Below are 11,956 nucleotides of genomic sequence, written 5' to 3'. Positions count from 1 at the left end.
GTCAATGAATTATTATTAGAAGGCAGTTTGACCCTCTGAGACAAATACATGGTATTATGTACACCTAATTAATGATATAGGACACAGGCTTTTAGATAAATGCCGGTGTAACCCCTTTTCTCATAGAATTCTGCAATTCCTGTATTCATTTATGAAATATTTATTGAGGCTGCCATGTCTATTGCTGTGGAGTAGGTATCAGGACAGGTGCAGGTAGAAAAAAATGTCACTTTACAAAATGTGAAATACAAAATGAGAAGTAGAGAAAAAACCATGATGAATTCTAGCCAGCTTGGAAAAAGGAAATGCAGCAAAGTACAATGGACAGAAACCTGTCAGGAGCATCTGTACAAGAATGGATAAATGGGGTGTGCTGAGTCATTTCACTTTGTCTGAGTCTGGTATGGGGTGCTGCAAACTGGACATGGGTCAGGGCCTTCTGGAGCTGAGATCAAACCTCTCAGACCTCAGCCCCGGGCTTGCATTCCTTTCTGGATTATCAAGATCCTGTAGCTCAGATCCTGTGAGAAGAGCCCTTTGTCTAATGAGAACCTATGAAAGCCATTCTGGGGACCATGCTGGCCTGGTCTAGAGCTGTGGGCAATGCTGACATCCAGCACACTTGAGGATGCAAGGAGCACCCTACGAGAATGGAGATGCAAAGGCAGAGGAAGAGAAATGATGCAATTTCTTTTTGAGCTAGGGAGAAGGATAGCAGAAATGAACGAGATCTGTGAGGAAATTTATATTAGGGGATAAACAAATGAGTTCTGTGCCCGCCTCTTTAAGTCTCGTCAATGCCATGTTCATTTCTCTTTTTTGATTACCAGGTAGTGCTGTCCTCAGTCTCTTGGGGCATACTTCTTTCCCGATCTGGCACAAACGACCCCTCAGGGCTTAAAGACTTGCGAATGATGGATGATCAAGGTATGCATTTCTTAATCAAGCTGCTGTATTTGCCCATCTAAAGAACTGTTTAAAAAACACATCTAGCAGATCTCTGCCTCCAGTGCTCACATATTATTTAACTCCAACTTTTACTTTTGAAAAATCTAACTAAAATCTTATTCAGGCTGTGACCACAGGAGAGGGCAGGCTAAAAAATGTCCTATGCAGGTGAAGGGCATTTTTTTTTTTTTTAATTTTCAATTCAGTTGCTGATTTTGTTAGCTGCTGTTCTGACCTTCCAGCTAACTTCAGGATTGTTTCGGTTAAGATTGAAAATGTAAATTTGCATGGCAAGAGTGCTTTTCCAAAGGATGCTGTGTAGATAGCTCTTCAAATTGTTGGATGATAATGACTATTGTCCCTTACCTTTCAAAGCTGGAGGAAGGTCTGCAGCCTGTTTACCTGCCCAGCTTATCTAGTGAGAACCTACCAAGTGTCCAGCCATGGGCTGGGTCCTTTCTACCCAATTAAACCCCTCTGACAGAATAGCAAAGATCAAGTTTCAAAAATGTTATTCTCACGTATTTACAGATATTAGGGAGCAACCCAACAAAAAACAAAACAATATTGGTAATGCTAGTCTAGAACATTCAACTTGTTTTACTCTTGCTGACATTTTCCGTCAGGAAAAGTAGTTTGATAGTGAAGTTAGTGAAATGATGGGACTTTACAAGGAGATCAGATCCACAGATAAGAAAAAAAGAAAAAAAAGAAAAAGAGCCAGATGTGCAGGTCCATGTCTGTAGTCCCAGCTACTCAGGAAATGATAGTGGGAGGATTGCTTGAGCCCAGGAGTTTAGATCAGCCTGGGCAATGTAAAAAGCCTTACCTAGTAAATCTCCAAGCAAGTCCCTCTAGAAGTATTCTGGGTACAACTGTTGTCCTCTATGGGACTTCTCTCTCATGCATTACACCGTCAGATTGATCCCCATCTCTGAAAGCCACCGTTGGGTCCCTGCTTCAGTCTGAACTCCTGGGAAATGTAGCATAGCTATTCCTCTTCAACTAAAGATTGGAAGCACTCACTTAATGGTAGGTTTATAGAATGAGAGGAAGTAGGTATTTGACCATTACTTGCCATTCTTCCCAGTTGGAACATTTGGGCCTTTGTTGAGTTGTTCATAGTGGTAAGATGAAATAATAAGCCAGATTTCTACCTTACTCTTTGTTGTGCATAAGATGCTTTACTGAGTACTTCAAATTCACTAATATATGCACTGAACTAGTCATCCAATGTACATTAATTATCTACTGAGACCAAGACCAGAGTGATCTGCTCAATCGAAAACCATTCATATCTTTGAAAAATAAAATTTACTGCTTTTATACAATTTATAATAGTTCCCCCTTTTTTGGGTACTTGATATGTGTCAAGCCCTGACATGGTGTTTTTTTCATACATTATTGTTAACCACGACAACAATACAGAGAGGTTGGTATTAACATAGCTATTTCATAGATGAAGAAACTGGGGCTGAGAAATATTATGTGACTTGCTCAGACTTGTATGGACACCCAGTAGCAGCATTAGGGTAAAAACCCATTTCTTATCATATCTTGGAATCTGTTCTCTTTCCATTGAACCAAACTTCTTTCCTGTTCAAACCATCAATGTGGTCAGTCTGGACCTGGTTAGATCCCTGCAGCTGCTGAATCCACTTGCCTCGTTTGGAGCAACCAGAACAGAAATGTGTTTCATCGGCTTGAGCGAGAAAAATTCATTACAATAGATGTGCTTGTAAAGTGGCCCTCCTTTAAAAGGGATTTGCCTTTTCTATACAGCATAGGACATTAGAAGGGTTTTGCCAAAATAATATACTTTCCAGTATGAATCGTTTTCAGGGAACTTTTGGTTGTTTCTCTCATTATTACATAGGGTATCAAGCTGAAAGCTTTGCCATCCTGGCTACTGAATCCTCAGTCACAGTAAAGTTTTAATTTTAGTTTTTACTAGCATTGAAAATGTAGCAATAAGACACATAAACAGGACATCTAATCCATGAAGTCCTTTGGTACAAGGGAGATTTTCTATCTGCCACTTGGAAAACTTGTATGAAATAAACCCCAATTTGGGGTGTTTTTGGAGGGCAAAGGGTGATGTACCCTATCTGATTGGACTTAGTGATACATTTTAACCTGTGATTTATGCAACCTGACATTGACATTCATTTAGCTCAGATTACAAGTAAAGTAATTCACTCCCTAATGAAGTGTACCCTGCATGACATATTGACCATGGGAGCTGACAATCATTGCTTTAAAACAGGCATAGGTTACACTTTCTTTTGTCATTGAAAGTAGGTTATCAGTTAATAAACTTAAAACAGGGCCTGCTGACCTGCCATTCTTCCAGAAGTGTTTTATTAGAGCATCAGAAAAGCACATACCAAAATTTACATTGTAATGGAAAAAAGAGTGAAAAACTGCATGAATTCACTGTTGTTCAGAGGAATAGCTTTTCCATGCATTTATACAAGTTCCTTCCAACTTTTTATTTTGGAAATCTTCAAACCTATAGAAAAGCAGAAAACATAGTACCGTGAACACCTGTGTACTCTTCACTTGGATTAATCAGTTAATATTTTGTCACATGTGTGTACTCTCTTTTTCATGTGTATACACACACACACACACACACACACAATTTTAAAGTAAATTACAGACATTATGACAATTCACTCCTAAATACTTTAGCATGAATCATCTGAGAATCAGGACATTCTTCTCTATTACCAAAATATCATTATCATACACCTAAGAAAATTAACAATTCAATAACAGAATCTAATATAAAGTCTGTATTCCAGTGTCTTCAATAGTTTCCAAATGTATTTTAAACTTATCTTTTAAAAATCAGAATGCAGTAAAAAATTTCACCTTGCATTCGGTTGTTATGCATTTATACATAATTTTGTGGGGAATAAAAGTGAAAGCACAGGAGCTTTGAGCCACAGTGACTGAAAGCACAGTGATAAAGTGTTGGTTATGTCTTATGCCGAAGTATTTTTCAAGGATCTCTCTTACAATGTATGTATCCCATGATAGTGGTCATTTTTTTTTCCAAAATATTTTGATCAATTTCCCATTTGACTATATTTAAATGGTGGGCACATGGAATATGCTACTACGTATTCATATTTTTAGAAACCTCAGTCCCATTGAATAGTTGAGTGTTTTATTCTGTTTCCATATAAACTGTAGGATTAGAATTCCAAATCTAGAGGATTTGTTCCAACCCCACTCAAAAAGAGAAAAAAAAAAAAAAAAAAAAAAAAAAAAAAAAAAAACAAGAACTTTCCTGAGTAAAATGTTTTTCAGCATTATGTTGAAAATGAATTATAAGTTTCAAATAATTGAATTTTCTTCTAATTTAGACTTTTCCTTATACTCCTGAAAGCAAAATGTGTTGTAATTAAAAATGGAAAGAAAAATGAACATTCACTAGGGAAAATATAATGGTGTTATTACTGCCATGGACATTTGGAGATCAAGTTTAAGAAAATGGTTGAATTCAATGTTGCAAGTGCACTTCTCATCTATAATTACACATGTCTAAGGTCTTGTAAAGTGACTGTATAATGCTTTAGAGTTGCATTTAAAGGAAATATTGAAAAACTGCATTTCACGAATTACAGTTTGCATGGATCTTATGTACTTTATTTTATGTCCTTGTACTTTCATTAGCAGTGCAAAAGCTATTGCAGAAAATAGAAGAGGGGAACTATGACCTTTTATGTTCACTTTGCAGAAGATAGTAACTTTGTTTTTAAAGAAGCAAAACAATATTATCCTCTTCCATAATAAATCATAAAAAGGCTTATGAACAATGCTATATATTTTGAAACAAAAACAAAAATATCTTGTCCATTGGTGATTGCTATTGAATTTTAAAATTAGCTAGTTTTTTCCCTGTCTTTATATGTGTATATATACACACATATATATATCTATATATACACACATACACACACACACACACATATATATATATATATATTTTTTTTTTGAGACAGAGTATCGCTCTGTCGCCCAGGCTGGAGTGCAGTGGCACAATCTTGGCTCACTGCACACTCCGCCTCCCGGATTCATGCCATTCTCCTGCCGCAGCCTCCTGAGTAGCTGGGAATACAGGCACCCACCACCATGTCCAGCTAATTTCTTTTTGTATTTTTAGTAGAGAAGGGGTTTCACTGTGTTAGCCAGATGGTCTCGATCTCCTGACTTTGTCATCTGCCTGTTTTGGCCTCCCTATATTTATATTTTTTTAGAGACTGCCTCACTCTGTCAACCAGTCTGGAGTGACATGATAATAGTTCACTGCAGCCTTGATCTCCTGGGCTTAAGTAATCCTTCTACCTCAGCTTCTAGAGTAGCTGGGACTACAGGTGTACCACATTACACTGGCCAGGATCACTTAATATTATAATAGAAAGTAGATAGGTGTTGTTGTAAGGACTGCCTACCTGTTCTGGTCCACAGGGCCTTCCACATACACACACACATCCTGATAGCTACACACACTTTCTATAAAGTTTAGGGTTATTCTGGCCTCTCATAAGAAAATTCTGGGCTTAAAACATAGCTTCAAAGTGCTGCACTGCTCCCCTCAATAACAGATGGTCAAAGTAAACACATGTCCATGTCAGCCTGGCTAAACTGGGTTGCAACTCTAGAATATCAATTTAGTATATGTAGAGATCCTTAATTGTTACACACACACACACACACACACACACACACACACACACACACACAAAACAACCAAAAAAAAAAAAAAAAAAAAAACCCTAGAGTTGTCTACACAATTGTCTATAATAAATCCAAGGTCTTCTTGGAGAAACATTTTGACTCATACTCCCAGATGGTGCTTCACTTGGTGAGGGAATTAGGACGTTTCTTTATTATTTTTGGTTTTGAGTACCTTCTTGGAGGCAAGCTATAGAAAGAAAAGTGCACAAATGATAAGCTTAGTGAGTTTTCACCAATTGAATGTCCCTGCATAACCCGCCTCCAGATTAAAAAAAAAAAAAAAATCGGAACATTTCCAGCACCTTGGTTACCTCCCTCAAGTCCCTTCAATTCAGGAACCCAACAGGAACTTTAGTACCTTACTGATTTTAATCTCAGCAAATGAGCTTGCTCTACTTTTTGCCCAGTCCCATTAATGAACCCTTCTTCATTTTTAGTAACAACAGAAATGCAGAAGGCACGACTTCTTCATTTCTCGAAGCTGTCTTTAAGGGGTTAGTAAACATGATGGGAAAACTCTTGAGTGATGCAAATGTGGCTTTTCACCTTCATGCCTGCAGAGTGACTGCTACTTCATACTCTGGAGGCATGTACCAAAAGGGTTGTAACAGGGGCAGAAGGGATTGTCCTGGGGCATGTACACAGTTGTATTGATATAAGTACCTTAGTTACAGCAGATAAAAAGCTAAAATTTTCTTAGTCAAATAAGCAGAGTATTTAAATGCATTAAATGCTGGGGAAATCTATAGCTAGCAGGAAATCCTGGATAATTAACTCTTCAAATGTCAAAAGGTAATGCAGACTTCTTTCTGTATCTACGAATCTTACTCTCCACATCGAGTGTTACTTCTCCAACCAGAAGAATCGCCTTGTGAAATAATTTGGGTTCTCTTTCTTGCTATTAACAGGACAACAAGGAATGGGATGGGGGAGGCAGAGGGGAAGGGGCGGTCAGTTAGACCTGGCCCTTCATGCTATTGGGTGGGCATAAAAGGAAATGGACTAGAACTGTCCATATCTTTTCAAGGAGTTGTCAACTCAAACTTAAGAAAATAATTCTAGAGATGTTAATATTTTACCCTAAGCCTTTTGATTGTGCATGAAATGGAAGTGGGTGAGGTTTAGCATGTCACTGAAATTTGCCATTGATGCATATCCACCATTCTGAGAACTGTATCCTGCCTCTATGATTTAGCATGACAACTGGATTATATTTATACAATTAATTAATGTTTGCTTGACCACTTTTATCCAATTTCTTTCCATAGCACATAAAAGAGAACCTGACATAAATTTCTCTTTCAAAACAATTGACTTAGCAACTGCTGACCTTCTGTTCTGTCATTCTAAGGATTGATTGGATATTGTTGAATTGTTTCATTCTACAGTAATTAAACATAAAATTAATTATGCTAGTAACCCATTATTTTTCTGAACCAAGGACTAAGTCATTTGTTTTTGCTTGATTACTCAGAGAATCTGCCATTAGGTGAACAGGGAAAAGGAAATTGTACTGTTGCAAACAGAAACTAAATATTTTAAGGCACATTTTAATGGCTAAAATATAATCTGAAAGCTTTTCATTTCTATGTGCACAGCATATTGAATTTGTTTAATGTAATTTAGGCCATAAATCTTTTACCGTATGATATGGTCATTTAAATATTTTCTCAGGTGGCTAATCATTTAGAAAACATGTCAAAGAAGAATATATGTTAAGAAAGAGAGACGGGTGAATAAAACTGGAAGCATCCGTAAAACCATCATGAATCTCTAATTCCTGATTTGGTTTGCTGCTCACCCGAAATGAAATTTACTTCACAAGTCATTTTCTTTGTTAGTTTTGTATAGAAAATGCTTAAAATTATCCTGATATTGTGAGCATTAAATCTGGTATTGAGAGGCATACAAGTATGGCAGGATTAAATTATCAAAATGTATGTGCTGATAGAGACCAAAATAGGTTTTTGCAGTTTTCATTAGTGCAGGTCATACTAATTTAATTAACATGATTGAAGACAATATCACTAGATGAGGCAGCATATACCTAGCCCTGGCCTATTACTCACCCATAGGCTATAAAATGATGCACCTGACACATGGGTATGCAATCTCACATATTTCACATTTGGACCCTGCCTTTTACTGCAAGGTTCCTATGGCTTTGGAATATGTGGTGAACTTCATCAGATGAAATTCCTGATGCTTTTCACAATTCACGATCCTGATCAGTATTTTAAATATTGAGCAAATCTTTGGCTTTTACTTTATGCAATTTGGACTGTCATATTTATTATCTAGCCTGCTGAGCACCCCGTTTCTTTATGTGACAATTGTGCTTCCTTCTAAGTTTAGACTCCTCTCCTCCTAACCTGCCTGTGGTTCTGTGAATCATAATAGCCCACTTTCCTGGCCACAAGAGTGAGTGCGAGGACTAAGGGAGTCAATTAGTGGCTCTTTTCAGGATTTGTCTGGTTGGAAATAATAGAGAAGACAACTTACCTACCCAACATCCATTCTTTCCTTTTCCCCTGTGAAGAAAATCCCATTAAAAAAAATAGTGGTAGTGTTTCCAGTTGAAAATATCCATCTCCTCACATTCTCCTGGAGTCAAATGTGATCAGTTCCCATTTCTGGCCAATGTGATTCAAATGGAAGTCTGCAGTGTAGGGCTTCTGGCATGATATTGGTGTCCTGATAAAAGACTCAGCTGACAAGTGACTTTTGCCCTTACTCCTCTTCCATTTTCTGCCTGAAACTTACACACCATGGACTAGTCTTAAGCCTGCTAAGAACAATGGAGTAGGAATCAACAGGACCCTGGATCATTGATGACTGGCTCAAGTAGCTGTGCCAGCCTTCATCTACTCCATTTCAGAATTCTTGTTATGAGAAAAATAAAACTTCTGTTTAGTTATGCTCATGTGAGTGGGTTGCTGTCATATTAAGCAGGACATTGCCCTAATTGTTATAATTCTTTTCCTATATCAAGGCGGATTTGTAGAGAAGGCCAGCGTGAGAAAATGAGTCAACTTACAAAGAAAGAGTCAAGAGACCAATAGCAAGACCTGGTCTTGTGCCCTGAATTTTTACGCAGCCTGGGGTTATGTTATGTGAGCCCATGCAACCCTGCTCTGCTGAACTTTCCTAAAGTTGGTTTCTATCACAAATACAAGAATTCTTGGAAATATGAGAATAAAAACACACTCTCCATGCAACAGATATTCAAAATCTTGAATTAGTTTTTCTTAGCACTAATTCCCTATTTTCTGGGATGGGAAGGAGGAGCCCTGAGTTCTTAAGTTAACAGTACAGGTTTAGGGGCTTTGGAACATCACCCAGCATTTTTGAACCTCAGTCTTCTCATCTGCAAAACAATGTGAACAGATTAGAAGTTCTCTAGTGTAGCTTCAGTTCTAAATGACCATGACTCCATGCACATTTTCCACAAATGTGGGCTGGAAGGGAGGATGTAAAATACAGAATTCAATTATGAAAGAAATGTACTCAGAGATTTACCATAAACACCTGCTCCTACAGAGTAATAAAAAAGAATAAAGTTACAGCCCAAGTAGAGATTTTCTGTGGATGAGGTTGCACATGCTCTGGTTATCAGTCTATAAAGGTGGTGTGTACAGAGTCAGGGAAAGAAACAGACTTTTCCTCAGGATTAAATTACTTCTAAGCACTGATGTTTAGATTTGAAGAAGACTTTCATCCTCAAATATGAAAACTATCATACTAATAACAATAATTACAGAGAACTACATACTATGAACTATGCTATTTTGCATGCATTATCACATTTCATCCTCAGTGATGCTTTGAGATAGAGAATCATATTATTTCCATTTTATAACTATTTGCTATTTTTTTTAGTTACAGTCAGAATCATTCCAAATTTGTAAATAGTTAAGGCTTATTTTTTGCTGTTTTCAACAAAGCAGAGAAATCTGAATATCAGTGTTGATTCCAAAGATATTTCTCCATTTTCTCACTACATATTAAAGGAAATAATGGGCTCCAAAGGAAATGTTGATTGGGAATTAATTGTGTAACTGCCTGCAAGACAATTTTGCCTATTAATATACCAGTGCAAGAGAAGAATTTCCTATTGTATAGATCAGTGAAAATCCAGAGGCACTCAGTGAAGTAAAGTTGCATTGACCTTGGAGAAGATCTGAGATAGACAAAATCTACATATTTAAATACAAAATTGTCTTTGTAACAAATGTTGATTAGACTTAAGAGACTGGGTTTTAAAAAGAGAAAAAATCCTAACATTTGTTGAGCTCCTTCTGTGGAGCAGGCATTGGGCTACATCCTCTTCACACTGCATCTCATTTAGTCACCAAGGAAGCCCAGCGTAGTAGATATAATTGATTCCATTTTACAGAGGAAGAACAGAGGGACTGAGTAACTTGCTAAAAGTCACACAGGTGGGAACGAGTGAAAGGGGCTGTGAGCCCAGCTCTTTCAGCTGCCAGAGTCTGAGCTCTTGCAGCAGATGGGAGTGTGAGTGTCAGTTTTTCAAATTCCATGATGGGAACCCTGGAAAAAGTCAGATGTCTAGTGAATGAAGGGGAAGAATGAGCTGTAGATTGTGACTGGTTTTGTATTCTGAGCAGGCAAAGAGCTGAGATTAAAGAGTTTAACCTGAAGAAAATTTGTTGTGTTGGCTACTAACCAAATCTGTTTTCATTCTCCTGGAAGCTCTGGACCCATGTTGAAAGCAGACTTCTGTAAGTTTTCCTGAGTTGATGTCTGGGCTTTTTCCTCAAAGGAGATAGATGTGAAGCTCTTAATCTGGTGCCTTCTAACATGGGGAGCAGAAAGTCAGAAGCCAAGATGCCCTGACTGATCTGTTCTGCTGTCTTGAGGAAAGAGTATACGTTTAACTATTTCCATCTGATGTAAATCTGAAACACTCTCCGGTGCGGGAAAACAGAGGAAAAGTTTCTTATCACTCCGATTGAGGAACAAAGGAAGGTAAAATAATTATCTTAGTCCACCAAAAGGTAGAGAAATGGGTCTGGGCCCACCTGAATGTATAGTGTGCTTTGTGCTCTCTCTCTTCTTCCCCTCTATTCAAGTAAGACCTGGAAACTCTTAAAAACCTCCAGGGAGGTAGGTAACACTTTCTCTTAGTAACCCTCTAAGCCCATCATAGTGCTTAATAACCCTTATGTAAGGACTTTTCCCCTCTAGAGCAAACTTAAATCATTTGGCTTGCAGGTTAATTCTATTTTCTCTCTTCTCTCTAGTGAGGAGAAAGAACAGCTGTTTATCATCTTCCCAGAGTTAGATTGAACACACCGGAACAGAGAGGTATCAAATCACCCTCAGACTTTCATCATTCAGGCAAAATGGCATTGACATGTCAGTAGTTCTCAAAGTGGTTCTCTGAACAGCAGGATCAGTTTCCCCTGGGAACTTGTTAGATATGCAAATTCTCAGGCCCCACACCAGGCCTGCTGAATCAGAAATTCAGTAGGTGGCCCCAGAAGTTGGTGTTTTAACAAGTCTTCCAGGTAATTTTCATGCTATCTGAAGTCTGGGAACTCAATAGTTATAAATGATATCACATGTAGATATTTTGATCAGATATGGGTGACTATTACTAATAATTATTTGAATAATTCATAATGTTTTTCTACATTTATGTGTATGTCTGTATATAAGAATGTATATCATTATGTATTGATTTAAGTGAGATTTCTAGTTTGGAATCAGTTATTCTTGTAAGATATGGTGAAACTAGTGAGCATGAGAATTGAACCTTTGGCTCTGGCCTCATGATTATACAACTAACAAAAGTCTAAGAATTTCAGTTGTGTTATGATTTGTGTTAAAGAGTTATGGCCTGCAGAAAGTTTTGAGTTTCTTCCAAACATTTTAAATATTGTTGCTGTGCAATGGTAGTCCGTGCACAGTTGGTAACATCCCCATTTCAAATCTTCCTCTTTACAGAAACTCTCATGATACCATGATCAACGAGATGTTAAGCTGCCATGACCCAGGGGCCCTCTATATCTTTTCTACTAACTCTTGATAAAAGTTGACCTATATTGAAGGACCTTCTCCTTGTTTTTCACTCAAGCTTAGCTTTGGGAATCTTGCCTATACTAAAGTGAGATTAATGTTTTGAAACATTACTCAGACTCCTTAATTTGTCTTGATTATTCTCAGATTGTGTTGCATAGTCAACATAACTCCTGTTCTTCCCCTACAAGCTTTAATGAGGTATAATTGACCGATA

At 37.6% G+C, this 11,956-nt stretch overlaps 1 long non-coding RNA gene across 1 annotated transcript in view; it reads left to right on the top strand.

The window, feature by feature from the left end:
• Nucleotides 1-839: 839 nt before the first annotated feature.
• LOC126933489 (uncharacterized) overlaps nt 840-11,956 on the top strand; it is a 31,214-nt gene continuing 20,097 nt past the window's right edge. The window contains exon 1 of the long non-coding RNA XR_007718640.1: nt 840-927. This is a non-coding gene — a long non-coding RNA (uncharacterized LOC126933489). The remainder of the gene's footprint in view (nt 928-11,956) is intronic.

This window comes from Macaca thibetana, chromosome 13, assembly GCF_024542745.1.
Source record: "Macaca thibetana thibetana isolate TM-01 chromosome 13, ASM2454274v1, whole genome shotgun sequence".
NCBI lineage: Eukaryota > Metazoa > Chordata > Mammalia > Primates > Cercopithecidae > Macaca > Macaca thibetana.
Note: the sequence above shows the minus strand (reverse complement) of the source record. Positions and strands in the feature narration are given on the sequence as shown.